Source organism: Leptonotus elevatus, chromosome 12 (genome assembly GCF_054856555.1).
Source record: "Leptonotus elevatus isolate MCC_2025b chromosome 12, RoL_Lele_1.0, whole genome shotgun sequence".
Lineage (NCBI taxonomy): Eukaryota > Metazoa > Chordata > Actinopteri > Syngnathiformes > Syngnathidae > Leptonotus > Leptonotus elevatus.
The window spans coordinates 8,912,119-8,937,238 of record NC_141250.1 but is presented as its reverse complement, the minus strand read 5'-3'; the positions used below and the strand labels follow the sequence as shown (position 1 = coordinate 8,937,238).

Below are 25,120 nucleotides of genomic sequence, written 5' to 3'. Positions count from 1 at the left end.
CTTTAAAATGGATCTCCTTTTTTTTATATTATAGTTTTCATTGACACTGTTTCGCACTCTTATGTCCAAGCGTCAGTAAACGCAACGCAGGTCTTGTGGTGTGAAGGAGGTAAATTACGTTTGTGTTGGCTGCTTGTGTTCATTGCTGCTATTGCTCGCCGCTCGTGAATTGTTCTTGTTTTCGTCGTCGGCTACGGCCAACAGTCGCCGTTTGTTCAAGACAAATACAAAGAGTGACATTCCCAAACAACGTTTTCTGGCGGCATTCTTGCAAGACGTCACAATATGAAGAAATAGTGGTGTGGTAGTACGATACTACAAACTAAATTCGTGTCGGCAACTAAAGAGCCTCTTGAAAAAAAGAAACTACGGGAGCCACATATTGTTTTGGCATCTAAAATGAGGTAGGATTTTGCTTTCCTTTTTTCTTTTTAATTCTGCTACAGACACCGTTCAAACAGGGGGCCCGTTCGAAGCGATATGTCAGTGCGTCCGCCATATTGGATGTGGCAATTGTATTTACCATTAAATCGGCAAATAATTGAGTTAGAATGGGATAATATAATGAATTCATCCAAATATAAGTTAAAGCTGTCTGTAGGTTATTCATATAAATTGCCCCCCTTAAACCTGGGCTCTGGCGACGGGTCTGCTTTCTGCTTGCTTTCTTTCTTTCTTACTTTCGTTCTTTTTTCCTTTTCCGGGATAATTCAACTAACTCACATTTATGCCCTTGGATGAGCTAATAATTTACGTACACCTTTCTAGGGGCTAACATTATTCCATGATGCACCACCTAGTCATAATTGTCTATATGAGTTCATAACCCAATTTTAATCCAGCAAGTTATTTTCATTTTGGAATCCTCCAAATCATTTGATCATTGACCAAATCATTTTATGATTCACCGATCATTTTCCACCAAGTCGTTTTATGATCCGATATCTCCACCTTCATGATTATTTGATAATCCACCAAATTGTTTCATGAGCCACTAAATCATTTTAGAAGACTCCAATTATAATCCACCAAATCGCATCATACAACACAGTCATGTATGCATTTATAATTGACAAATGTGTTGTATAATCCATCATGTCATTTAATGAGCCACAAATTATAATCCACAAAATCAATCTGTAATCCACCAAGTAGTTTGGTCATCTTAATTGTTTAATATCCTAACAAATGACAACTCAATTCATAGTCCAGCAAGATGTTAAATAATTTTCATAGTTGTTTCATAACCTTTAATTATTAATTAATTAATGATCTTTAAAGAAAAATAATGTCCAGACAGACTAATAATATTCAGGATTATTTTTGTATTCCTGGGCATAAACAATGAAATGGAAAAACAATCTTGTGATATCGAGCAAATAATGCAGAATGTAAATGTGATGAATGTTGGCTCAATCACGCAACAAAGACCGCAATTATGCAGATGCAGTACAACGACGACGATGAGGATTGTCACTGACTAATTACGGCAGGGCTGCAATTATGGAGATTGTAGGTGGCGCGCAATCGGGGGTGCAGTGACAGTACAGCCATCCGTTCCCTCATTGGCCGGAACTGACAGGAAGCGCTGAAACGCCGATGATTGCAACGGCGGCAGCAGATGTTCCCACAGCTGTCTTCAAGTGCACGCTGCAATGACATCTCCGCAGGAATTTTGTTTGTTTCAGGCACGACTCAACATTAAATAATCCTCCCCCTGTTCCCCCATTTGTTCTCTTTCCTTCTCTTGTCTTAATAATTAAATAACAGGATGAGTTTAAATGCGTCTGTAATCAGTTGCTTTTACTAGTGTTGAAAAATACTGGGGATGACTTTTGGTCAAGTGGATTTCCTTGGTTTGAGAATGCTTTGACAAAAGCACATAATGTCATGCTTTAATCCCATTAAATCTCACATAAATATTGCAAATACTGCAATTTGTGTGGTAGTAGGTTGTGGACGCAGACTCTCTTGCTACAATAAATTAAAAAAACTTAGGATAAAGTGGCATGTGATTTGCTTTCTTTTTTTGAGCATCATATTAAAAATGTGTTTTGAGTTAGTCTACTGGTTCTATTATCAACAGTATTAGTCTATATCCCGCGGTATGGCTAATGCTGTGTGGATGTCGACATTGTCAATTAAATCCTTCTAAAAACCAAGGTAGGTTCTAAATGACCTTCACTTACCAGTAAAATTAATTGGATGTTGCCGTTAGATCATAATGCTACTAACATCAAACTAGCTACTGTCTGTGGCTTTAACAAGCTAGGCCCGCTAAGATAATGAGGCTAGGTTTTCTCTCTTTTTACAAAACCCAGGTACATCTGTGTCTAGTTAAAGCTATGTGGTTGTCAGATGAATCTATTAAAAATCTATAGAAGCACTTTATCTAACATGGTATTATCCATAAAATAATGCCATGCTGCCTTCCCACTTTATTAAAATGCTTAGGTGAGGCCTGCTCACTATCCATGCTAAGGCTTGCTAAATGCTCCTGGTTGCAATGCTTATTTGCAGGAAAAGTTAACCCAAACTACAAACTATGGGTTTCCCTTTTCTATTGTTGGCCAGCCTACAAAGAGAGCCTGCTGCGTTTGCTTCTTTCAGTGCACGCAAAGCGGCAACAATTGTGGCAGGATAAATCGTGACTGCTTCACCATGACAATGCACCTGATCACACCGCTTTAAGCATCAGACCTAATCCAGAATAACATCGCCTAAAGTCTGTTAGACTCCAGTGAGGATTACTCCAAAGGGGGAAATTTGTAGGACTTATTTTGTGACACTAGTTCTGGAACTGTTTTGACACACCTTGCAGGCCTATTGCTGTAATAGTAAATAGAGAGCTGGCCAGCATTACAAGTGTTACCCCGAGATTACACCGCATGCGTGTGCGTTGCGGATCCGCTCCGTTCCGGCAGCGCAGCCGATTCATTTCCATTGTATACGTATGCGCTGCGGATCGACTGCGGACCAGTTCCGGCAGGCTCAGGCACGACGAATAGACCTATTTTCTATTTTTGCCGGACGACGCATCCGTCAGCATCCGTCAAATGGCAAAGTAGCACAGAACACATCGAGCGGGAAAGGAAGACCGACGCAGTTTCAAAATCAAAAATTCCGGTTACTTTTCACAATAAAACACTCGCCAGATCCTATTTCGCAATCATGTCAGCAAAACGTCATAATGCTTAATGCTTAATACACTGTTTAAACACCAGCGAACATGGACGAGGAGAGATTTATAATGGAGGTGGAAAGCACATCCTTTTTATAAGGACAACCTAAAAAAGGATGCTGCATGAACAGTTATGGCAGAAGCTATGAGTGGATGGTGAGTTCAATCAAAGGAAGTCCACCTCTCTTTCTGCTTCTATGTTAAGCAGACTTTCTGTGTGTTTGTCATTGTTTTTAATGGCACATTATCGTGCTCGATCACGCGAGACACGGCGGTACGTTGTCGGCGACGGAGCTGCCGGACCGCAGCTGCGCGCAGCCGGTGAGTTTTGTCCATAAAATTGACGTGTCCGGAAAACACAGTCAAGACGCAGCGGAGCGGATCTGCAACGCACACGCATGCGGTGTCATCCCGGGGTTACTCCTTAAAATCGTTGACTCACTTTTCATCTATGTTGGATTTAATGACACTATTTCAGGCTGGGAAAACAGTAGTTCGCCAGATCTACAGGTACAAGTTGTATCTTATTATCAATCCATCATACTGTCTAATTATACTGTCAGATTGTGAACGCGGCTCATGCCTAGTCTTAGTTCAAGTGTTCACCTGTTTAGGCGCGGACTAGACAGATCCTAGTGACTTTGTTCTATACTGCGGAGGAGACCCGTCCTCCCCTGTAGGAGCGCATGTGACAGTGTTGCTGACAGTTCCTAAAGAAGCCACAGAGAAAAGAAACAGCTCCAGCAACGTCTGCCCACACCTGTCACGTCGAAATAACTGCGTCGTTTAGCTTGAGACTGAATAAAACTTCTTTCCTGTTGTTGAAAGGAGACACAGTTTGTCCTTTAAAGCACTCAAATTATTTCCGTTATTGCTTTTTTTTAAGTGAGTGTGGTCAAAAGGTGCAATTATCAAGACATAACCCTAACTTTTATTACTGGGGCTTGTATCATTTTACACCAGAGAGCAATTGGCTGAAGCATTATCTTCCTGATGGAAGTGCAGGTTAACCTTGAGCCTTTTTTACGAAGCCATTCCAGGCCAGGGGAAATCCTACCAGAAGGAAGAAGAGCAGAAAACAGATCTTCAGCTAGGACTAAACTACTGGTCTCGTGAACTATATCAGATTTAGTGTCATTATTCAACACATTTATTTGTATTTTTTTGCAAATTGAACACAAGTTATGGATTCATTAACAAAATTAACAAAATATACAGGGCATGTCAGAAGGGTTCCAGGACCCATGTCACTAAAGTTCTTTTTCAACAGAATATATTTTGTAGTGTTTGCTTCATTTAGTGCGCAAGAAGAGGCCCTAGTTGTGTTAGGGCATCTCGTGGCTGCTTCTATCATGCCTACACATAATGGCCTGAGCATCTGACAGTCCCTGGCAGGAAGAACGTCAAAATTGAATGAAAATAATAAGACTCACAATTATTTATTGATTGAGATATCAAATTCAAGTTCTTTGCTTGCATTTATTGGATCAAACTTCAATAAAAATAGCCTGAATTCCTCATTCCTGTTCAAAGTGGCCAAACCTTGAGACTGCAGTACGCATTAAAGCACTTGAAGCTGCTGGATGGTAAAATGTTTATGACAGTTGGTGTAATACATTTGCCATTCATGCTCAATCCATCATGTTCGCAATCCAAGTTCAAAATTCAGTCAGTTGCTCTCGTAGTCTTCTTCATACGTGAAACTTCAAAACCAAGTGAATGTTTGTTGTTGTTGTGGATTTCTTTAAGCGATAGCCTTCTTTGACATACTTTACAAGTGATATATCTGCCTGCCTTACAATTTTCTGGATTTATACATAAACTCTTAAACTCTCTGCTCTATAAACAACCGAGGCAGTTTTGCTTGTACAATCGGTGCGTGAGGCACAGTAACAGTTTAATCCTGGTACAAGGTCACCTTGACACTTTCCTATATGGTCTTGGCGCCTTGATGTTCAAATCCCAAGACATACGTTAAGCACCTCCATACCCATGCCACAATGCTTGGCCTGATTCCTCATGCAGGTGCGTACGTCATCATTAACAGTTGAAGCACACATAAAGCTCAGATGTCCTTCTTTGGCTTATCTGTAAACTTGGAGAAGACGAACTGCGCCCGTGGCAATGCATTTGATTTAAATTTCCATACTGAGTATAAATATATACAGTGCGCACGCTGTCAATACTTAACGGCGTACACCATCTCCTATAATTGTTTTACACTCCAAGTTGATGTCCTGCAGGCTTCTGAGCGAATGTTAGTGTTCCGCGAATGGGTTCTGGCCCGCTTTGCTAATAATAATAGCGGCACTTAAAGGGCCGGGGCTTAATTAGCGGCTCTTGGCTGACCTTGCTGTTTGAACTTTGCTTTAGATCGTCAATTGTGGCTCATCAATTTCTATGTTAATGAACACCAGAGGCTATGGGAGTGATGGTGCAATTGTCTCCAGACACAGTTGGCTTCCCGGGGACCAGTTGAAAAGGCTGTTAGGTCAAATTTGTTAACTGTGAGATAAAAAATAATGAAGTACGCACACCTGTCATAAGTGAACTTTAAGAATGGTACGTTGACTTGTCACTAGCGTGCTACTCTAAAATGTAGCGGTATCTTTAGGTATGACACCACAAATGTCATACAGTTTTGAGTGGTAGTGGACAAACATTTTGAAAAAAATATTCCTCTATATGGGTTGGCACAACTAACGTCCACATTTGGCAAAAGTCGCAAAACGGAATGAAAAGCTTTCTTCCATTTCAAGTTTATGATGGATACCTATGAAAAACATGTAGAAGTATTAAATGTCGACAATGTCATTTGTTTTAGACAATATGGCAGCACATGAGGATGACGGTGACAACGACAAAATGTTGGCTTAATAACCACGTTCGAGTTTTTCTTTTTAATCTTAAAATGGCTCATCGACCTGAAACCGGGTTACAAATGTCACAAAAGAAAATCCGCAATAGAGTAAATCCTCAATAACCGAGTTGCGAAGTAGCGACGAAAAAGTGTACATCTACAACGACAACAAAAATGGTTTGGGTTTAAACTTTATCATGTCATCAGCACGTAGTTATCGCCGTGCACAAAGGAAGTCCTCCACCCTGTCTTTTGGTTTGGTCACATGACATTATTATAGGACGGGATGATGTTTGAGGTTCTCTGGCCTTCTCTTATGGAGCCATATGTTCTTCCCATGCTTGTCTGGGTTAAAGCTTCCTGCCACATTTTAAAAACATGTATGTTATATTCATTGAAGACTCTAAATTCTAATCTAATACTCTAATGCTATCTTTCTCTCTGTCTGTCTCCCTCTACCTGTGCTTCGCAAGCATTGTGTGATGGCCAGCCTAACTTTACTATATAGCTAACACAGTCGTTCAACTTTACTGAAGTAATGAATGAAAGTATAATTAGAATAAACATAATCCAATGTAGAGTGAATAGAATAGTTTTTGTTTTGTTTGCAATTGTAACATATATGACAGAATTTTAATCTCCCAATGCCCACTGAGTTGTGCAAAACAAAGCATACAAAAGTCTGAACAAAAATCAAATCAAACTGTGACTATAAAGAACGTGAAAATATGTGTATCTGTAAAATATAGCCAATTCAAATTGCACTAACCCTCAATAGAATGGCGCAGTAGCAGCATTTGCCATTTTATAGCTTTGTTCGTTGTGTTGGGTCAAAACTGTCATTGAACCTGTTTGTCCTTCGGGTTTATTGCCCCGTATCATCAGCCTGATGGCAGCAGTTCAAAGATGGAGTGACCGAGGTGGTAAGTGTCCTCTGGAGCGCTTTCCTCTGAGACGCTGTGTTGCTGTTGACCCACAAATATGCAGTATTTGATAAATGAATGTGCATGGCCAAGAGGCATGATTCACTGAGAACCGAGTAGAACAAGTACGAGTCCAGCGCATGCTTCTTTTCAACAAGCCAGTCCCATTCCACTGTAATCATATTTTCTTTCACAAAAACTCATCTTCTGTTTAAATGCCGTTTTGCACCATCTGTGAAGTGAAACTCACTCCAAGCACTTCTAAGTGAGCATCGTAAACAAATGGCAAAAAAAAGAGAGGTCCGCCTGGACTGGTGTTACCCGCCAATAAAATACTCGGTTAAAATGCTGTTATCGCCAACTCACCATGAGCCTTTGATCAAAACAATACAATGTTTTCTTCAGTCTCTCTGTGCAGCCACACATGGTGAAATCATTTAGCTTTGTAACTTGACAGTGGGACAGTGGGGTGTTGGTGGGTAGTTGTTGGCTGAAGAGCTGAGCCTTCAAGTCAACAATCTTTTTTTTTTTTTTTTTTTTATAAAGAGCTCAGTATTGTTCATTCGGAAATGTCATCATCATTGCTCTTTATTTTTTTTTATTTTATTTTTTTATTTTTTTTTATTTTTGTGTGTGGGTGAGTTTGTGTATGTGCGTGCGTGTGTGCGTGCGTGTGTGCGTGCGTGCGTGCGTGCGTGTATTTGTTAGCTCACCAAAAACCTATTAGAAAAAATCTCATACCGTTCACCTAACAAGTCAACAATCTATACACCTACAAGTGTTGGTGTATGCCAATATTGGTATGCTGTATGCAATATATATATATATATATATATATATATATATATATATATATATATATATATATATATATATATATATATATATATATATATTGTCCACTCATGCTCACTGAAAACACTTATCTGTGGGTGTTTTACGCAAGGGATGCCTGTATGGGATAATGAGAGCTAGCAAAGAACAACCTTTATTGTTTGCATCAACCATTAGGAGTATTATCTCAGTATTGTGAAACGTGACTTTCAAAAGTAAGGTTTACATTTCATAGCAATTGTTTTGTCTGTGTGCTTTGCTTTCATTTCATTGTTGCTGTTTCTGATCTTTGAGTAGCACTCAGAAAAAATACCTTATGGGAGAACTTTTATTTTCACATTCTTACTGATTAAATCTGCAATTAGAACTGCTCCCACACTTATTTTATACTTGTTGGCACAACTGTACGCCACAGTATTTTCGTTGTAGAGGAAGAAAATAAGGTGAAAAGTACGCAGCGGAAAAGTCAATTTGTTCAACTTACTGTAGGTGTAGCAACGCAAGATGGCTGCCGCCGGCTTCACTTCTCGCTACAGCATGAGTAGCCTGGGTTATTTTTACGGCCATCCTGCGAATCTACCTCAGAGTCTGACCGTGGTCTTATTTGAAGTTTTGAGCCAGGACAGCATGGTAGCGTTTACATTTCGTTTTCTTCACTTAAGAGCTATGGTTGTACACGCGTTCGTTCGGCTAGCATCGGGCTAGCGGGCGACTTGAATCACGTATGCGTGCATCTCTCGCTAAACACAGATATATAGAAGTTCTGGATTAAGCGCGCGCATGGTGATGAGCTCAGGACATCCATACTCTATGTAAATCTTTGGATTAGCGGCACTCGCCGGAACAGCTTTTGGGGATCGAAACATGAATTCTCAAGTGTACCAGGAGGCTGATACTACGTTCTTTACATGTTGAGAAGTACCTGAACGCTCAAGGGAGATTTTTAGAAGTGCCGGAGCTCCGTACCGGTGCGTTCCAGCCCACTTAAAACACTGGCTGTATGAGACTATGTTAAAAAAAAGAAGAAAAAAATGTCAGGAACAGGATTTCAAAACACCTGATAGAATTATTATTATTATTATTATTATTATTATTATTATTATTATTATTATTATTATTATTATTATTATTATTATTATTATTATGTGTGATGTATATTGTAATAAATACTAGCAACAGCCTCTGGCCGCCCTTCACTACAGCCACCCATCTAACAGACTTAAGCTAGTGGGAGAATCTTCGCAGCAAAAAAAGTGTGTACCTTTTCCCTTACACAGATCGGCGAGTATGACCCTATGTGAGGAAGCTCTCAATGGAGCACCTGTAGAAGGACACCAGTATTCTTTGGGTGGTGATGTTTTTCTCCACTACTCCAAGAAGGTACAGTCTGTTTTCGGCAACATCAAGCGGTTTGTGCTGAAGTTCAGCTCCTCCTTGATGTGTACCTTGGAAACAGAAGTGCTACCCTCTGCAACCCTTAATTGCACATTCCGATTTCCTCTGCTTCGAGTGCAACCCAGATGTTTTTCCCACCCACCAATGTCTCAAATACCCATTTGGCGTGAGGATCAAGCATTGAGGAGGTAACATTGACTAACCAAAACCAAGGAATAACTGATTGTTTCTTTCGCAAAAAGTATTTTAGCTCCTTGACACTCACATAATGTACCTACAATATTAATCATATTTGGGTTTAATTTATTTATTTATTTCCACTTAAAAATAAAGCATAAAGTGCGCGTGTACTGAAAGTAATAATTTTGCTAGCGAGACGATTGATATGCGACAGCTTTCATTGACCCCTCCATGAAATTACGACTGAGGAGTGTCTCATTTCTTAAAACATTTGTTTCTCCTTGGTTGTTCTCCTTTTCACCTTGATGGGATCTATGGTGGGAGGAACAAACATGCAAACAGAAGTATGAGGATCGGCAAATAAAGGAATAAACTTGGGCCACAGTTTCCACCGATGAGTAATCAGTCAATACCAAGCAAGCTCTTTGATGTTTGATTAATATTGTAGATGGTTAAACACTTTTTGCCACAGCTGCCTGCTGTTCCTGGATCACCTTACGGTTGTTAGACTTCTTCGGGTTGTCTGAAATTGTGCTTTAAGAGCCTATAGTCATCACACCTGAAGGCAGTGCTCCTTTTCTAAAGCACCCACTGGAGCTCTTGTGTCCTTAGCTGAGATAGACCCAAATAGAACTGTTGACTCGGACTTTGACGAGGCAGTTTTTAATGTAGCGCAGAACACTGTTGGAGAACATTTTCAGGTTTGGATGTTCCAAAACCTCCTAGTTGGTCCTATCCTGTAGCTACTGAGAAGCACCATGTGGCCAAGTCTTAACATACTCAGCAGTCAAGAAACTTAACCCATTCAGTGACATTGGAACACTCCTGCAGCGCCTCCTCTGTAAAACAACATTAAAAATCAAAAGCCGTACAAAGCATGAGAAGTGACAACACTAAGCTGCTACAATAGTCAGCGCCACCATAACTCCTGTAATACTTGAATAATGTGACGAATGCTGATCAACCTTAGAGGCACACCTCTGTACTTTTCTACCCGCTACTCTTTACCTTGGTACCTTTAAGTTCACCGACTTGACCGTGTGGGACAATTTAATTCAAGCACAGAGCACATACTGTTCATGCATCTATGTGTCCTAGATGATAGCGGAAAAGAAAGATGATAGCGGATGAAGCTTTTTATTCTTGTACCTGTGGGATTCCAACACCCCACTGCTATCTTTCTTCCTCTTCCATTCCCTTCTTCCCATGACTTCATCTTCTTCTTCTTCTCTCTCTTCTTTCCTGTATTCCTCTAGATAGGGGGGAAATGCTGATCCTAAGCCCAGTACTCTGATTAAAAGGAACTGTCTCAGCTGGGGGAAACATGAGCAACGCTCCCGTGACAGCTTGGAATGCCGGCTCTGGATTGGTTGCTTGATGTATAATTCAGGTTAGAAGTGAGATCTTAATGAGCCGGGATAATGATGTTGACAAGTGTTTCGGCAAAGATGAAAAATGCTTGCGGATGCACAGTGGCTTCTAAATGAATTTAGAGTGACAACACGTCGCCAGATTGTATGAAACGCATAACCTGAGGTACGAAATAGGAATAAATGTCCTGGATTTCCAACTTTGAATGCAAAAACAAACAACTCTTTATCCCGAACCCAGGCTTTTTCATTTGTTTACTCATTTGCAGCATACATTCTACAAAAGAGAGAGAGAAAAAAAGGTGTTGACCACCATAGATGGGGTATTCAGGTCACGGAAATAAAAAGCCTTCCACAGTTAGGCTTCAGACACAGGTGCTTCTACTCAACCTTCCGGTTAACAAGCTCGTTTACCTGCCGGTTGAGTAGAAACACCTGTAGTTAAAGCCTATGGAGGACCAAAATGGCCAAAATTCAAAATAATTAAATGAGTAAATAAATAAATACATAAATGACTAAAAGTGAGAATAAAAATGGGTATAAAAAATATATAATTCGAAATTAAAATCCCCCAAAATAATTATAAATGGAAATAAAAACAACAAAAATTATATATAGCGTATACATAAATAAATACATTTGTATTACATTTTTGAATTGTAGTTTTTATATCAGTTTTTATTTTCAATTTTAGTCATTTATTTAGTCATTTATAAAAAAAATAATTTGGCAGTTTTGGTCCATACTGCCATGATGAAATGTTATTCAAATGAGGGGGCGGTCCTAAGCGTGCCTTGGGTTTGACTCCGCTGTTGCAAACTGCCTTTCAGTTTCGTCTTCGACTTGGTGTGAACTTCTCAACAATTTCATCTTTATTTGGTATTAGCTATTGCGGCTTTGACTACAGCGGCAGTTCTTGCCTTTGATCCAGCAATCACACCGTCTCCAAGACTCGCCCTTCAACTACTAGGCTCAGGCACCAGAAGATGGTTGGTTGATAACCTGCTATAGACTAAAACAATGTCGTTAAGGAGCAAAAAAAAAACGTACCTTAGGTCCAAAAAATATGACTGGATCCTTGCGAATTTGCTTCCAACCACTCCGTAAGTGTGACCTTGACCAAGATGTGAACATTTCACCCAAGCCCCTCGCTCTGAAATGTCTCACCCTTTGCGCATGCGTGTGTATGTTCTTGTGAAGGGATGTTAAACTTTAAAACAGTTGGTCAAGACTACAATCGACTGTATATCGCAAGGATTCTTGACTGACTGTTGTCAGTGAGGTGGATTTGCTCACGTAACTCCTCCGAGCTTCTGCGCGAGTGTGCTACTTGTCTTATTTCCAAATGGCTTTTCGCAATGTAAGCTGATGCTGCTTGTCAGCATCCTCGCCACACGCTCACCGAGCTGCTTCCCTCCTGCTTTTCTTTCATGCCGCCATGCACGCTCGCACCGTTTGCTACCTGTAAAACCGTCAGAGCCTCGGAGGTAGGTAGTTGTTGAGATGCAGTGAGATAGAAAGAGAGAGAGAGAGAGAGAAAAAAAATCTAGATTCCTGCTGAAATATTTAGTAATGCTCGACATGCTGGGGGGAAGGGGAAAAAAAGACACCACGTTCTGAATGTTTTGCTTGCTTGTCGCTGCATTTTCAGCGGGCTGTGAAAGACAATGACAAATATAGCTGATTTAGTCCACAGCCTTTAAAAGCAGATGCATATTTGTACCTGATGTTGCATTCTTTTAATTATTAACACTTTTCGGTGCCAAAGGAGCTGCTGCCCGCGAAGACCCAGCAGTTGCCGCTTCCACTCTTGTAAAAGCTCAGACAATTTGTACCAAATCTCACCCTCCTGAGAGGCTCTGATCCCCTCTCTTTCCTACCCCTAACTCAATGACTCGGCTCAAATCTGGATTTAAAGCGAGCGTGGCTGGCAAAAAAAAAGACAGGGTAATTCGTAAGGACTGTGAGGATGACGAGAGCTTTGTGGCTGGTGTCAGAGGAGATGATCACTAGATCCAGGAATAGAGGAATCGGCCAACTACACCGGATGCAGACTTAACTCGCCGCCATGGAATTTTTTTTTCAAAAGATAACATAATGGTAAAATGTTATTCTGATTTCAGTGCTCTGGTTGTAAGAGCTTTTTGAGGTTTGAACAGATGCGCTTGGCAGATGACTGGAGGCAGGGAAAAGCATCATCTCTGCAATTACGGAAAGGTCACAACCTACAGTTGTGGCAACTGCTCGTCATCTGTTAGGAAAACTACTTGGCAAGGGCAAGAGTTGATACCACTGCCTAGTTGCAATTAGTTAGTGGCCACATAGGATGAAAAAAAACAACGATGTGTTGTGACACAAGGTCGGGAACCTTGACTACTTGCTTGGGCAACATCGTTGACTAGTGATTAGCACTTTGTCCACACAGTTCTGATGTTCTGGGTTTGAAACACAGAACCAACTTCCCTGTATGGAGTTGACATGTTCTTACTGAGTTTTTTTGTGGCTCCTTCAGCTTCCTCACACATTCCAAAGTTGAAGAACGTGAGAACTGTCCACAAATGTGAATGGTTATACAGTGGTGGCTTGGCTTACAAGTGTTTTGTTCTGTGACCAAGCTTGTAACTCAAATTAAGGTGTTTCTAAAGCTTGCTCCAAATTAAATTTTGACTCACAATACAAGGTAAAATAAACAAGCGATGACTTGTAACTTAATGCGTAGGCTGGGGATGATATAAAAAAACATGTTGATAATAATTATAATCATTAATAGTGTGTTTAATGAATTGGCTTCAGAGGTTCTGATGCCCATTGTTCACATATTTATGAATGAAATATGCCTGACATCCAACACGTGTCCGCAGAGCTCGGTATCTATCTGCCTGTGCCCTTTTCAAATTTAGCAAAATTGAATTAGATCAACTGTCTATCCTGCGCCAGCACTAAGACATAGTCTGAGCAGGTGTAACTTTACCAATGACAAGCATAAAAGGACATGGATGAATGCATAGCTTCACAAACTCTAATTTTTGCCTCCATAATGATGTGAAGAAAATAAAAACAAAAAAAAACATTTAACCATTTAACTTACATGTCCAATTGACCATAAATTAAAGTAATATTTGACAAACCTTGTAAAAAAATTAACTCCGTTTGACTACCCCCTAGCTTGCTTTTAATTTATTTAAAAAAAAAAATTGTTGCTATTTTGAACATGTTTTTGGTCGACAAGGAAATTTGACCATAGCAACAGCTTAGATCAATAGAATAACACCTATGTTAAATATGCAAATACGGTAGCCTACATTAGAAGTGCATGTACCATGATTTATACTACAGGTGAGAAGCTTGGATCCCCTTTCTCATGCCATTGAAGGGGAAACTGTCAAAACTTTTGACTGGTAGTGTAAATACGATGCACATGATACATTCGTCGTACTTTAAATGTGATGTAACCATCCATCCATCCATTCATTTTCTTATAGCTGATTAAATATGGTCCAGTAAATATGTTGGGAAATGGTATTAGGAGTGTAGAGAAATTGAACATGGTATAAATATGGAGCATTAGAAGTGTATGGTTTACTGATATACAGAGTAAATGTATATAGAGAGCAAAATAAGTCAAATATAGGCACTAAATAAGAATTGGGCGCTGCAGTGTAAGCATCAGTGCTGTCTTACTTTAATATGAAAGTGCTGGTGTGCATGAAAAAAGATTATTTTTTTTCCCACCTGCTTGTTTTTATTGTTTTCATTGTTGTTTTTAAAATCACAGGAGCATCCCCCATTGGGGAATTAATATGTTCTAACAACTTTTTTTTTCTTTTTTTTACACATCGCATTGTTTGTATGATAGGCAAAAAAGAAAAGCAATTATACTTTCCTCTCCAGGCTCCCTGCTGAGATATTTCGGTTCCCCTTTTGGTTTGTCTTATTTATAAAATTTCCTTCAGATCATATTGGAGAAAAAGTGTGACAAAGACTCTGGAGCCACAAATGGAAATGATTGTGCCTCATAAGAGGAATACATTTTTAAATGTCATTAATAGAAACAGCACTATGTATGCGATGCTTGCTTATAGTCTTTTTCAGGTGTCTTAAATGTGTGAGTGGTTTTACTTTATTTCAGTTATATTATACAGTGCCGTTAAATTACTTGGCCATGTATCAGTGTTAAAGATTTGATTAAAAAAAAAAAATTCTCTGTACGGTTAATAAAGGTTTTGTGGCTCTAGAACAATTAATTACAATTAATCTTTCATTATTTCTTTTAGTAATTTTCAAGGATCAATTTTTATTCCATGCTAATTTTCAGTGTGTCATTTTATTAGTTTATTTAACAGGGACAATGCAATCAGATATCGACACTAAGCAGAGCTAGCAGCTGATGTTGAGCATACAGAGTTTAGCAAATGCAAATTGACGTCCCTGGTTGAGCTTTTACACTTAATACACAATGTAAAACACATTCAGCAAAGCCACCCCTAAAAATAATAAAATCAAATACAGTAGGTGAAACCAATCACATATGCTGATCACGAGATATGTCAAATTGCTAACACATTACAGTAACGCTTAAGCAAACAACAACTCACGTTATAAATATCATTTGATTTAGAATTAAACAGCTTTTTTATGATCTGAGTAACTTCGAACTCATTTACTTCCTCTATACGGAAGAAATCAGTAGAAGGTAGTTGTGGTGATCTGCCTCCTGTTTCAATTTCCTTAAAATATTTTTTTTATTTCTTTCACCGACTGTAAAGTGCCATGGTGGCAGAATCATTAAAACTTTTGCCATTTATTGTAAGTTCCCTAATTGTTTTTGACTTTGTTGATTTATTAGTCAAATTATTGAAGTGTTTCCATAAGGAATTAGTGTTGCCTTTTGCATTACTGATGAGGATTAGTATAATACAAAGTTTGAGCTTTCCTGAGTTCCTCTACTACTTTGTTTCTTAAACTTTTGAATGATTGATGATCATTAATACGATTTGACTGAAGAGACTTCAGAGCCAAATCTCGCTTTTTCATGAGTTTTCTTATATCTTTATTAAGCCAAGGCAAAGTATGTTCCTTTCCTTTACTCTTTATTTGAATTGTAAATGTGTCCTCGAGTTGTGTGATGGCTGCACGCATCGCTTTGCAGCGCACCTCTGCATCTTCAAGTGCCAGTTATATTGCTTCAACTCATCCATTGTTTCTCAAAACGAATAACTGAATGCCGCTCGGGGTGTCTCACAATTAAAAGCTAAATGTCGGATTTAGATGCTGCCAACGCTCTTGACCAAAAATAATTGCACCCTATGTGGTGTCATAATAAGCTCAGATAAACTTAGATCAAAACGTCTTTGAGAAGAAAGCGGCAGACTTTCTTGTCTGCATCAATTTGTCTCCTTGCCTTCTGAGTCCTTTTTAGTTTTGATTTTGTGCTTCCTTTTTCATGAAACGGCCCAATATTCCCTTTTTTTCTTCTTTTTTTAAACTTTTTTATTTATTTATTTTAAACCTGATTGCATCCTAAGACAAAAGTTTATTTCCGTCCATGCTTGGAAAAGTGGGGCAGGATACTAATTCAAGAATTTTAAAACAAACTCGTTGAATTCTCACAATGGGCCATGTGAAAAAAACAAGTCATCCTCTGTCGTGGCTCGTGGGAGTCGATGAGGGAGGGAGGCGGTGGGGTTTGTCCTGTGATCAGCCTGGAAGTTTTTTTTTTCTGCAGGCCAGCGAGGTGGAGGTGGATTTATGTCACGGCTATATTTTGTGCATGACAAGCAACTTTCAGGATCCTACTCGCACCGTGAAAGGAAACAAGTGTGGAGGCAGGCGCGCACTGACGTCCTTCCTGAGCACTGCACGGGCTGCACGGCGCTTATACAAGAACATTCCCTCCACATCCACACACACGCATACACACTGCACATCCTCACACATGCTGTATGCAAGCTGCACTATGTTTACTAGGAAGCCTAACAGCCTACTATACTCAAATTATGAAACACATTTAGAAGAAGAAATTGACATTTTTGACTATATTTTCTCAAGCGCAGGTGGGGGTGGAAACAACAGGATTCGGGATTTATATTAAAACATATGTGACTCATGTGCCCCCCACCCCCCAAAAAAAAATCCAAATTGAGATCTTCACATATTTAAAATTCCACACTTAATTCCCTTTGAAATTCTAATTCTACACTTCCTTTCAAAATGATATCTAATACATGAGTGTACCAAAACAAATGACAAAGTTACAGCAGTTTTAATGTTGGAAGGTTGAAATCCCTAGTTTTGAAAAAGAAAAGAAAAAAGGGTGTAAAGTTTTGGTACTTGCATCTTTCAAATGTCCATAGCAACCAGTACCTTAGGAAAAAGATATTAACCTGAAATTTTCAGGAACTGTTAAAATATCAGAGGAAAGTAAATTCCAATCGCAGGTAAGGCCATCGTCCGAGATTTGAACCCTTTAAATGTTTTGGAAGTTTGACTTCTCAACAGATGAAATCAGCCTCAACTTTGAATATAACATTCATCTTACAATTCATCTTCTGAGGCATCAGCCAAAGTTAGGTTATTTTATTGTTGCTGCTTCTGGTATTATCTTGTTTAAATGAGGTCTTATTACCGCAGTGGGAAATGTGATTTAATAATTTTGTGTACATTAAAATATGATTTGCCATTTAGTGTGGCCTGTGACAAGTACATTTATTGGATGTTATGTCTAAAATGCTTTTGGCCACATTAGGAAAACGATGGTTGTCGTATTATGATGTGCGTCATTCTGTTCACTTTTGTGCATGGTCATCTTATTGTGGACTTCGACTTTTTTTGGTTCCTATGTCCATCCATCCATCCATCCATCCATCAATTATCAGAACTTAATTTATATAAATCATTTGTGAAGGACGTTTAAGGCGAGGAAATCCAGGTTGTGTCAAATAAACAGGTGCCCAAGACGCTAGGCTAAAAACACTCCCTAGTTACGATGCATACTGTCTAATAACATTATTTTCATACACTTTCATTACAATGTTGACCTTTGTGCTGCTGGGAAATGAAACCAGAGACCTCAAGGAGGCTATTTGTGGAGAAATCTCAAAATCAACATTTTTGTTTAAACTGTAAATTTTCATGGTGACATATTGTTGGTACAGTATCGAACCCTTGCTAGTCGCGTATGTTACGGACCAAGAGCGTGCACAAAAAATCCTTCCCTAGTTTGCAGTTTATAATTGCTCATTTTGATTGGTTTATCAGTGCTTTTTAACTGCTAGGTTGGATTCCAAAAATGGGTTACAGACCCCATGGGTGTGTTTTTCATACAAATATTTACTGTAATTGTTACTTTACTGGTTAGTCATAGGAACCATGCTAAGGTCTCTTTATCTCACCTATCTAACGTCTATCTAGTCACTGCGTCCTTGTCATCGTAGTGATGTCTCCATGGGAAACTGCATTTAAAGGGAATGACGATCCACTTTTATTGGTGGTGAATCAATTCGGCTGTGCTCACGCCTACAACGGCGCAAACCCTACTTTTTTAAATACATCAATTTGCGTGCTTTGCAAAACCATCAGCACCCAGTCTAACGCGTGTCAAATTGTTTGCGCCAGTCACTTTTCTCGCTTAGCAGTATATTTTATTGTCATTAACAAGTCAGTCTTGATGTTTTAAAAATGTCTTACTGTCATAAACATATCTAACAGTGAAATGTCATTACAGTAAAACACTAGCACATCTAAAAAAATAAATACAAATGGAGGCATGATATCAGTGAACAACAGAGGGTGGTCTTCCTGTGGCAGCTGCGCGGGTTCGAGTCGCCAGTCATTACGACGACGCAAACGCGTCTACAAAGCGCCATCGTGGCGTCTGTTGTTCTGCTGCGTGGAGACGGCGCCGCATGTGTATGGCAGGAGGTTATGTTTGTTTGCTCGATGGTTAGTCAGTCATTCATAAGAATGACACTCAAACTCGCACTCAACTTTGTAAATGGTTGAAAGAAATGGTTGGCAAGAGAGCAATTCTGTCATTTATGAATGAATACCGCATGCATGTTAATGTGACAGTAAGTAAGAATGAGGGGTGTGTCTTGCCTTGGTGGAGGTCCCACGCCATTACAAGGCGATGTACACAAAACACTGAGATGTTTTGAAAAAAAAGGATCCTGACTAGTTGCAGATTATAAAGAACTAGATGGATGACATGCATTCGAATAGATTGAGAAGAAGAAAAAGGTCTAGATTGATTTAGAGAATATTGAATGATGGATGAATGGATCAATTGATCAATCGATAGATGGATTGACGAGTTGACAGAATGTCAAATGAGTTGGTAAAGAAAATCATGATTAATAGAAAATGATAGATCTTATTTATTAAGAGGGGAAAAAATGTTAAGCTACCTGACCCTGCGTGAAAATGTAAATGAGACAACTGTGGCCAATTAAAAAATTGTTTTTTGGGAAAGATAAGTCATTTCAATGACCACTCCCAAATCTGATTATCTCCAAACATGAAATCACCTAACTAGAACCTGTCTAACAAAATTAAGTCAGCCAAAGTATCTTGGCAAGCTGCAACAAACTGCCACAAACCAAAGGACTTGAAAACAGCTAAGGCATACAGTAATAGACATTTATCACTCTGGAAAGAGTTTCAAAAAGTGCTTTCATTTCAAAGCTTTAGGACTCCAGCGAACAACAGTAAGAGCCATTATCCATGAATGGAGAAAACATGGAACAGTGGTAAACAGTCGACTTAACAAACATACCCCAAGAACACAGTGATGACTCATCCAGGAGGTCACAAAGTAAGCCAGGACAACACTTAAAGAACGGTAGGCCTCCTTCACCTCAGTGGAGGTCAGTGTTCATAACTTAACAATAGGAAAGAGGCTGGGTGTACCGAGTTAGTTCTCTTTTTAAATGCAAAACAGCATTTCAAAATATAACAACCAAACAAATTGAAATTACTCCATATTAACACCTCAATCTGCTTCCAACCAGAGCTTGTCTGTGACAAAAAAAAATTTTCCCACTTGCTTTTTATAAAGCTAAAACAATCACAACTACTGTGCTTAATAGATGAATCGTCTGACATCATGGTAAATACTGCATGTGATGTTTACATTGATCTACACATGCCATGTGGCTTTGAAATGACTGTTCTGGTTAAATATAGTGACACATGTAAACGCCAGATCGGAATAGATCACGTTACATGTTAACAGTTGACCAGAGATCTTCAATCAATCAATAATTATTCTAGTTATACTAAATCTCCATGTAAACCCGACCGAAAGAAAGATGGAATAAGATGTCGGTTAGGTGACCAGTGAGTTGTCAGACAAAGACTGAAGAGAGAAATAGGGCGATGGCAGATTGATTTAAAAAAATGATCCACAAAGAGGATGACGGGTAGATGAATGGATAAGAGAAGAATAGAGGACACTTACCAGATAACTAGATTGATAGATAAGTGAATGAGAGGAGGACAAATACAGATGAAAAGAATGATGGATGAGAGATGGAAAGGAAGACTGAGAGTATTTATTATAAATAATGTATATCGATGTATAGATTATTCTATGAGAGAAATCAACTAAATGAACGACTGATGATGAAGAATGATGCAGCAGTGGTGGAATGACACATTGCTGGCAGTTCAGGGGCACTAGGACCAGGGGCAGACTGGTCGCACTGCAACCACAGAGCCGTACTGAGGAGGAACACCCCCCCCCCCCACTACCTTCACACACTCTCTCTCTCTCTCTCTCTCTCTCTCTCTATCTCCCTCTCTCTCTCCATCCTCCCCCTTATTGGATGTGACCATTTTTCTGCATGCATTCATTTGCCGCCTTCCCTCCCTGCGCAGCAGCGTGGCCGCACGAGGAGCAGCGCGTCTGGGATGGCCGAGGATTAGACACCGGGCACCCTTTGCCTCATAAAGTCATCAGGAGGAGGATAGGGGGGTGACTCTTGGGAACCTTAGCCCCCCCCAACCTCCATGCTTTTTTTCCCCCCATTGAAATTTTCCTCTTAAAAGCTCCTGACGCACTTGTCAGTCTCTGTTCTTTTCTTCTTCTGACAAGATTCCTGCCTCCTTTTGGGATTATTTGGGGCTGAATGGGTGACCTCACTTCCCATCCATTCATCCATTCATCCGTTTTATGGAACCTTTCTCTTTTCCTCTCACTCGGAGTTGTCATGTCCAAAGAAGACTCACCTCCTTACTGACTATCTGACTCGCGAAAGAGCTCCGGAGCATTTTTTATTTTATTTTGTTCTTTTGGGAATCCAGTTGAAGGTAGGCCAGTTATGCCCCCCCATACCCCCCACCCCCCAAATCCCCTTTCACCCTCCCAATACCCCATAAAGTTTGCACTTTGGTACTGTGAATGAATTAAGAAACATCCCAGAGATAACAACAGCAAGTTATGAGGAAAAATATTTTAATTAAAAAATACATTGCAGGATTATTTTTTCCTCCTATTTGTTTCTGTCGCAGTGTGCAGGGAGACTCCTGTCTCTTTTGGAATGTGCCTCTTATTTGTCTCACGGCTCTTTTGCCAGTTTAACCGTGGAGACACCGGAGAAGCCATCTGCAGTGCAGACGCACATGCACACACATATACACACGCATACAGATAAAGGAAAGGGATTTAATAAAGGTGTAAAAGGAAAGGGCAGCTGTCCCTTTAAGACTATAAAAACCTCCATTATAAATAATAATTATACTAGGCAATGACAGCTTTAATGCCAATGACAACTTTTATGTTTATTGGTTGCACAACAACTTCTTTTGATGCACAGTCGCAGTGTTATTGGGGTGGAGGGTGTAATTGATTCAATTGATCGTGCGCACGCAACACTGCACTAGCCCTCAAACTTGCACCTACAGTATCGGTTGCTTACCCCTATCTCGAACCGAAAGACTTCATCATAGGACGTGGCGGGAAGGGCTGCCAACAGTAAATCAGAGTGATGCGGGATTCCGGGTTTCCATTTGCCTGTTGGGAATTCAGTCAGATTTCCTTGAATTGCCCCGATGGGATTAAAAAAATCTATCTATCTATCTATCTATCTATCTATCTATCTATCTATCTATCTATCTATCTATCTATCTATCTATCTATCTATCTATCTATCTATCTATCTATCTATCTATCTATCTATCTATCTATCTATCTATCTAATATTTGTGTGTGTGTTGTTGGTTGTGTAATATTTGGCAGGTGTGAAAAGGTGACCAGAGCCCAAAAGGATTAGGTAAAAAAAACCAAAAAAACATTACAAACATGAGTAGTTGTGCTCGTGATGTTGACTAGCCAAAAGTATGGTACAGTCAAAAAGGGAGACCCATGAGGGGCCCCACATACTTGACTCACCTCGGCTTCAAATTTAGGCATTGTGTAGTTTTTTTTATCAAATAAGTGAAAAAGTACGGTGGCCCTAACGGGTCGTAACATGACACAAATGAGTTTGGGGTTGCACATATTTGGCCTCACTCAAGGCTTAAAAGTAGAAGTAGTGGTAGCAGCAGTGCTAGTGGTTGTAGTTCTAATGGTTATTACTTCCGTATCTGTCAAATACAAGTATCAGTGTGGTGCCCTAAAAAGTCAAAGGAGGACACCGATGGGTGAGAGGGTGCAAAGTACTCAACTCATCTTAGCACTACAATTTAGGGCATGCGTTAGTAGAAGTTGTAGTAGAAGAAGGATAAATTGTCACTGCGTCAGCCATTTTGTTCAGTACTAGCAAACAGTATGGTGACCCTTGGAGGTCAAAAAGTGACATCTACAAGTCAGTGGGTACACATACCTGAGCTAATTGAAAATTTAGTGGGAATAATAGTAGTAGTAGTAGTGATGATCGTTGACTTTTTTGCTGAACACAAGCAAAAGATAGTAATGCTATATGAATGTAGCATGTTCCCTCGTGGGGAACCTTTGCAAGTTACTGCGCCGCTATACCGTCATGTGAATGCAAAATGATGACGGACAACCATATTATACATGAAAGAATAACATTTTTCTGCTGTTGTTTTTGCTCTGCCTTCCATCTTATTGCTCTTTTTCTGCATCATCATCAAAATGACTGCAACAGAGCCGTAACAAACCATCCAAAATCCAACAAAGTAGAATTTTGATTAAATCATAGGCGCTTCCCGTTAGCATCACGCCGTCTGGTATGGGCCATATGCCACGGAGGAGGTGGGACTTCCGACTCCCTGGTTTTCACACATCAGCTTTGTTTCATGTTTTTGACGTCCCATTTCTTGCGCTTCCGCCTTTGTGCCTCTCGGTTGCGCGTTCCCGTTGACGGGTGCGAGTGTGTCTGTCTGTTGTCGGAAGCATTTCAGAGAGTTGAGACAGTACGTTCCAGACCATCGGCGGGGGCACAGGGCTGGGGTTGCGAGTGTTGGAACGCAGCTGTCAGTGGCCGGAAACGACACTGATGTGTGAAACCCGGAAGTCGGAAGTCATCTACATTAAATGATGTCAACGGCACCGCATGGTATGACATATAAAATACTTGCCAGACATTGATGATTACTTTCAACATAGGACATTGGGACAAGACCAACAGCATTTTGGAATGACTTCATCCACAAAGTTCCGAAATTTTCAGCTTGCTATGAGAGGTTCTCGTGTATTAACCAGTGTTCTAGCCCTCTATTAACGACTTCTTTGGCATCTTATTACTAGGTGACATCATTCAAACTCTGTTTCTTGAGGGAATTTACCACAGAAGAGTCAACGATGTCATTTAGTGGTGATTTGGGCGGCGATACCATCACTTGCCTGTCACACGGAGGGCGGGAGACGAGACGTGTGGAACTGTCCGCGGTGCTTAAACAGACAGCTCCTTTGTTCCACTCTTGCTTGTTGAAGATGTTCTACTGGCCCTCGGGCCTCTCAGTGTCGTCACTTAAAATATTTGAACAGCATTCTAAGCTTTGTTTTGTGTGTGTGTGTTGACATTTTTGCACTTGGACAAACTGTGTAATCTTTTTTATAACGCACAACGGTGACATTCCCTCCACCCACCATGTGAATTATGCTAATACGCTTCATACATATTTCATACAAGCCGTCTTAATTATGACATCAAGTCCCGGTGTAGCCCCACTCAAGCTCTTCTGTCCTGTGCCTCGCTCAGCTGTCGTGGATTGGCCCTCAGATTTGCCAATAACCGGATCGACCAAACTCGATATATATATATATATATATATATATATATATATATAATCACATTTTATATAAAATGGAGTGCACGACTTAGCTACAACCAGTGGAGGAGGTGTTTGCTAGTTTGCTGTCTAAAGAAGTCAAAATGATACCAGCTACTCGGTTACCTTATTTAGGAACATGAAGGTGACAAAATGTGAGCCCCCCGCTCTGTGATAGTAGAGGCTCTTCATTCATTGAGTTGTGCGCCCCCAACCCCTCGTGTTGATTGAATTAGACCGTGCCGCCGACCCGCCACTCGAAGGCGATCCTGTGGAGAAGCGTATCGACGGAGCAGTTGGATAGCGAGCGCGGGCGCTTGTGTGGCCGCGGGCGGACAGCCGGTGGTGGTGGCAGGGAAAAGGGGAAACACGCTCGGGGAGAGTCCCGCTGATCACACGGCAGATTGGGAGCCCTCCGAGCCAGCGTCTGTCGCTCCACTCCTCGGGGGGGAAGAAGGGAGGGAATGGGTGGAGCTAACCCAGATCTACATACAAGATGCACTTGACTTGAAACACTTGACTTTGAGTCTGTTGTGGATTCATGTGACAGTTTTCATTTGCAGTGATTTAGTTGGTGTGAAAAAGCTGATTACTGATTAAATGACAATAAACAAAGATTTCAACTCAATTAAGTCTTAAATTAAGATTTTTGTGTCTAAAATGTTGATTAGCTTAGCTCAGAGATGGGCAACTTAAATGCTGAAAAGGGTCACAATTTTTAATTAATTAATTAATTTTTCAGTAGTACCATATGTATGACCAAAATGCTACTTTAATACGAAGATATGTGCGAAATACATGCTCTTAATATATTTAATTTTTCATCATTCATTTCTCAATGTATAAACATTGCATACAAATTCCCATTCAAGGACAACTCATAACTTTAAACAAGAAAGCTACATTAAAGAGTAATTTTATTTAGCTCCATCTAATGGTGAACTAACTATTCATTCTCTAAAAAAACCAACAATACTATTAAATTCAATAATCTGAAAAAAATATGTTCTATCACATCAACATAAGGAAGAAGCAACCATTTCTTGTCTCCCTCTGCTTTGCTCTCACTAGCTTTTGCTAGCTTCTCCTGCTAGCCGCTCTTGTTAGCCATTCCAGCTAGTTCTTGCTAGCTGCTCTTGTTAGC

The 25,120-nt window shown here is 40.0% G+C and overlaps 1 protein-coding gene across 2 annotated transcripts in view; it reads left to right on the top strand.

Moving 5' to 3' along the window:
• Positions 1-20,577: 20,577 nt before the first annotated feature.
• il1rapl1a (interleukin 1 receptor accessory protein-like 1a) overlaps positions 20,578-25,120 on the top strand; it is a 233,804-nt gene continuing 229,261 nt past the window's right edge. Inside the window, exon 1 of one of the 2 annotated variants that reach the window (XM_086091901.1) lies at positions 20,578-21,051. The gene's annotated coding sequence lies outside the window, so the exon portion shown is untranslated. The remainder of the gene's footprint in view (positions 21,052-25,120) is intronic. The other variant, XM_086091902.1, reaches the window with a different exon arrangement.